The following is a 6,104-nucleotide window of genomic DNA, read 5'->3' on the forward strand; positions in this document are numbered from 1 at the left end:
GTACACACTACATACTTCATGAACGGAGGCCTGCTTTAAAACATTTATACCTAAAAACAAAGATGAGAATAAATCAGAAGAATAAATAAATGTACAAAAGCTACCCCCCAGAACCATAAACATAGTTCCTTCAGTTGCACACACCATACACGTGCATAGCTTCCATTAAAATCAAATAAATGAACAAATAAACCTACAATAAACGTTAGCGACTTCGACCTGGACCGACCTTTCACTGGCGAGCACAAAGTGCCTGCAGGCACTCGTGGTATAGATGCTCCTCGTATTCGATAGAGCGTGACAAGAGTCTGCTGGATAATTATAGATATTGTTGTAGTGTAGTGGTCTGAAAATAGGTGGAGCGTACATGGCAAACACTTGTGTGGACTGCTGGTTCCTATCGAGGTTTCATGAAAATAACTTTTTTAAATCAATGTTTTGGGAGACAAAACGAGAGTCTCGTATTCAATAAAAAACCTATTTCCTGGCGAGGATAAAGTCTTAGGGAAAATCTTCACAGTTCCAGTGCTTCTTGTTTTAGCTAGATCCTAGTAATATCGACAAATAGTTAATAATTACTAATAACCACTTTTCTTCACTGTCCGTGCTGGGAAAAATTTTTTTATAGACATCCTGAAGACCTGGAGAACCAATTTAAGAGATGGCCAGAAGGACTCTAGTTGTAGTTTTGTGTAACTACGATGATTACTGACCCTGCTTTTTCGACCGTCGGTTTATTAATAGAAAACGCTTAGCGAAACTAGTAATTAGGGAAGAGTCCCAGTAGGAAGGTTATATTTTGAGAGATGGTTGTGTTGGCGTTAAAAATAGACGAGTGTTTGACAATCATTGACGGAGGGTGTGAATGAGAGTAAAGACGAGAGATGGGCAAGAAAAAGTCGATGAGCACTTTAAGACTCTCAGCTTCCTCTATGACCACTGCCACGTACACACACTCGCACACACACTCGCACACACACATAGTAGTTCTTTAAGCCTGAAAAAAAAATTCTTTTCGAATTTTTCGTTAGTAAATAGGCTGCTGCCACGTCCGACTTTGTGTGATGTTTACTTTCGAAAGAAGGCTCAATAAAACAGGAAAAATATCGGGGTATATGGGGAATTACAGAAAATTGTTACAATAAGTTAAAGTGGCCTAGGTTATATGGAAGTGTGTGTGCGCGCGTGCATGCGAATGCGTGTGTTGCATGCCCGACAACTGTCTCCAGGCTGTTGCTCTCTATAATCCTTCATCGGTGAGGCAAGAGTTGAAATGTAGTATCTGAAGATGAAAACTACGAAGACTTCCTGTCGCCTGTACGACACCATAAAAAGTGGAGTCCGTGTTACAGGCGAAAGTATGCAATCATCCTCCTCTCTTGTCTAGTAAACAAACACGAAATCAATGGCCCAGTTCTGTCAACTCATCACCATGCCCAATCGCCCACACGCAGCCGATAACTCAGACACTACTCGATGCTCGACAAAAATAAAGTCCCCCACACTGATAGCAAGGACAGGAAATGATGTCACGCCACGTGACTGACAGATCTTGAGGGCATACCTGGTCTGTGGTGTGAAGACGCTAGACAGTGAGTATAGTAAGTGTGCGATTGGCCGAAACGTGGCAAACTTGAATCAGCTGTGAGGTTTGGCGGGCCACTCCAGCTGTGAGGTTTGGCGGGCCACTCCAGCTGTGAGGTTTGGCGGGCCACTCCAGCTGTGAGGTTTGGCGGGTCACTACAGCTGTGAGGTTTGACGGGCCACTACAGCTGTGAGGTTTGGCGGGCTTGGAAACTCCAGCTGTGAAGGTTTGACGGGCTTGGCCACTCCAGCTGTGAGGCTTGGCGGGCTTGGCCACTCCAGTTTCGAGGTGCGTTGATCAGGAAGCAATGATCGAACAAAGAACCTCGTGTTTGTCCCATCCCACCTGCTCCACTCCCACAGACGGCCTGGCGAACAGGAAGATAAGTCTTCGATCACCGGTGACCTTTGCCTTCTACTGGGCAGGTTTCGACCAACCGTCAAATAACCTTTGTTTTAATGTTTCCTCCAAACTTCTTTAATGGAGTTCGTGTATGTCACAGAGTTCCAGTTTAGGGACGATTATCACAGATTCACTGAAGAAATCCATCTCAGATGGGTTTTGAGGTCGGATTTGAGGGTTTCCAACGGAGACAAAGCTTGAGGAGAAATAGCAAGAGAATTCCAACAGTGGGGCCCGAGACAGAATAGAAGCGTGTGCCAAATGTCTATCACATGTGTGGCACAAAGTAGAGGGAAATACTAGTAGACCGGAGACCAACTCGGGGGGCAAGGCGTCGGTAGGTCAGACAGGTACGAAGTATCTGTGATAATCAACAGAACCATTGAGCCCACTCCTCAGTTCACCATCTTCATCCATGCATGTCGTTCATCTTTGCAATGGTGTCATCATCCAGTTGGTGCGACGGCACGAGTTGTGTGTGTGTGGGGTGTGTGTTTGAGTGAGTGAGTGTTCACCACACCTTTACTGCGTGTTTTTATTGTTTGAATTGAAAATACACGCATGACTACATACAGACAGAGAGTGAGTGTGGTGATATATATTTAATTGACTGCAACATTAGCATTCATTCACAGAGACGCCCGAGGAACGGAACGCTAATAACAAAGCAGCGGCTAATAACATTAACTGCCCGCCACTCCCCCTCAGTCTAAATACCACCACCCTTCTCCTCGCCACCTCACGCCACTCCCGTGGTACGGACCCCTGGTAGCAACAGGTCCTAATTACCAACCTCCATGGCTGTGAGCAAGCGAGTTATTTTACTCCTGATGTTCGTCCGCGTTCTACATGCTCTGCCTACACTCCCCAAGCGGTGTTCGTGAGTAACCGCAGCCACGAACCAGCAGATGGACGGACGGACAGACAGGGGCAGAAAAATGGAAGAAAGAACTTTTTAAAAAAAGAGGAGTAAAAGAAAGATCTAAAGAAAGAAAAGGAGGAATGACCTGAGCTTGGTTGTTTATAGTCAGTTAAAACTACCAAAGAGAATTTAAGGAAGCAATTTATTTGAAATAAATGTGCTATGGTGTCATCGTATGATCTAGTCATCATTCTAGAAGCCACCACCGACTTGAATTCCCGATCCAACTGTGATCGGGCACTCCGTGATACACTTACAGAATAAGATCAGCTGACACTTTACTGACTAACCAAATCTTTAGTCACGGTCACACCTCGAACTTGTATTACTGGACTGCTGGCAGACGATTTTTTTCCCACTTAACTACTAAAACGAGGCTTGCTACTACAAAGCTTCCGGTTTATTCATATTTCATATTAACTACTAAAGCGAGGCATGATACTACAAAGCTTCAAGTTTATTCACATTTCATATTTACTGCTAAAACGAGGCACGAGACGACAAAGCTTCCGGTTTAGTCACATTCTTTGGTTAGGCTCGCCGAGACTATCAGCTGAGAACTTCGCAAGAGGCTAAGCGTTGGTCTTGGCAGACAGACAGCAATCCACCTGTACACATCCATGGTCACACCGATGTACCTTTAGATGAGTAAGACAAGTTACTGTAACTCATCTTTAAATACAGCCCTAACTCTGTTCCCTGAGGAAAGTCTTTTACAACATTTATAACTTGTCTTTAATCCACAGACACACTTTGGAAGAGTAGGGCCCAGTAGCTCGGTAAGTCAAGGAATAACCACAGCAACCCTGATGTACCTATAGAATAATATTTTTTTACAACAAATTCTGTAATCACACTTTAACCAGATCCACACCGATGTGTCCTCAGTAAATGCATTCCCATCCTTTACTCAGTAGCAACCTAAAGTCTTGGTAAACAACGGTTACACCAATGATCCCATATTAGGGTACGGCACTTTTACAAAGTCGGTTACCAGTCTTTGACCACGGTTCTCCTCCTCGCCGTAGAAGACTGTGAACTGCGGCTTATTACCTTTGCTGGGCTGGTGTACTTGGGATCGATGACTTCCGGTGTGGAAGACGTCTTCACTTTGCGTGCCCAACGTTCGGTCAATAAGGACCTTGCGGCTGCTGTCTTGCCATCTTGCCATCTTGTCGCAGTCTTGCTACGGTTGTGGCGTTCGTCAGTCTCGATGCTGCTCGAGTGGGCTTCCACCACGTCATGTGACGTCAGCAACCCCTCCTCCTCTGCGAGATGACGTGTACTCGCCAGTTCCTCGAGAAAACAGCAATTTGTCGATCACCTAAGAGAAAAACAAGTCGATGGAGGCGCGCGTGGGAGGTACTTTCTCAATGCAGGCTAATGTGATGGCGGAGGTGAGAGTAGGTTTGTAGTCCGGGTTGAGACTGTCAGCAAACCTTGGCGAACTGCATAGATGCCGTCATCGACTGAAAGGAGGTGTGTTCTTCGCTTCTTTTGTTTTCGCTTTTTGTTTTTGTTTTTGCTCTGTCCCTGAGACGGGCGGGTAAACATCTTATGGGCCAAAACATGTTTATGATTACGTTTACCGTGCATGTCACGATGGTCTAGTGTATGCAGCCCAGTGCAAAGGTTCAGTGCAAGACAGGGGCATGGTATGGGGGAGAGGGTGACGTGGAGGTGGTGAACCCCCCTTACCGGAGATGATACGTTGTACGTGTAACTTCTTGACCTTTGATTTTACTCTGGCATTGGTTGTACCATTTATTGGTGTCGTTGACAGTGCTCGGGTGACAACGATGACAGCAACACCAGCAGCAGAAGCTCAAAATCAGTTTAAAACATAGGCTGGCGACTTAACAGTTTGTTAGGAGCTAAATGACACAGGACCGCCTCTGAGCACACGATCACATCTGGACACAGGGCCTCATCTACACAAAGGATCCCATGAAACACAATGACACGTGCCCTCATTTATTTTGTAAAAGGTGTAAAAAGTAAAGTTAGGGGAGTGACAGGTGAACAGAGCCACGTGAACTTGCTTTTGCTGTTGCCCTTTTCTTTTCAAGGAAGGCGCAGGCCACGCAAGTATATAAAGATTCGGCGAAAAGCGGCTTTAAAAAAATTCTAATCAACTATTTGTCACAGCCAAAAGTCGAGGCATGGGAAAATTTTAGTGGCAAGAGGACTTGGAAGAGAGGGAAGGTGTTGAAGGCAAAAATATGTACTAATAATAATAGAGTGTGTGTGCGTGTCTGAAGACACTTATATACATGAAGCTACAGAAGCACACATTTATCATCATGCATCAAATGGGTCTTAAACATTCATGCACCATCATTCAAATTATAATTATTCTCTCTCTCTCTCTCTCTCTCTCTCTCTCTCTCTGTGTCTCTCTCTCACACACACAAATGAAAAGGAAAAGGACAAGAATGACAAAGTAAACTGTGATGTAGTGGGGGTGGGATGGATGGGAAAAAGTAAGCAGATGACAAGAGTCCACTCCACCTACAAACCAGAAGGTAGGCTGGTGCTGTTCTCCAACAGTCGGACCATCAAGAGCGCCACAACGGAAGTGCTGCAGATGGCTGCGCGCGGGCAAAGCTCCCCGGTCGACGTCACCATCCTGAAGGCCCGAGCCACCATCGACTGGCATCGATGTCTGGCAAAGTGTCTGGCACTGCAGCACGAGCAATTGCCGCACAGCTGCGGCTTAAAAAAGAAACTTCGATCAAGATAAAGAAAGGAAAAGATCGAAGTTCTTAAGATGAAAACATCTCACCTACGTCAGAACGGAATTTGCTTTCGATGGCGTGCACTCACGCACGAGCCCTGTCCCAGGTGAGAGAACTGCTCGCCGCGCAGGTACTTCTGGGAAGACAGGTGGGGGCGAGGGTGGGGTATGCTTGCCAAAGACCATTTCCATACGAACGAAAACAGAGATTATGGATTTGGATTTTTAAAATCGGTTACGGTCATCGAGCAAGCAACTGCTGTCCGTGGGAAGCGCCGGAGATGACGCAAACGAGAAAACAAACAGGTGATGTGTTTGTAAGAAAGTGTTTTTGGTGAGAAGTGTTTGTCGGAAACAATTACCTATGTTTGCACGGCGCTGGGATGTCACAAACAAGGTCTAAACCCTCCGTGACCATCATCCTTGCTGTTGCCTTCCACACGTGAACACAAACACCA

Source organism: Pomacea canaliculata, linkage group LG5 (genome assembly GCF_003073045.1).
Source record: "Pomacea canaliculata isolate SZHN2017 linkage group LG5, ASM307304v1, whole genome shotgun sequence".
Taxonomy (NCBI): Eukaryota; Metazoa; Mollusca; class Gastropoda; order Architaenioglossa; family Ampullariidae; genus Pomacea; species Pomacea canaliculata.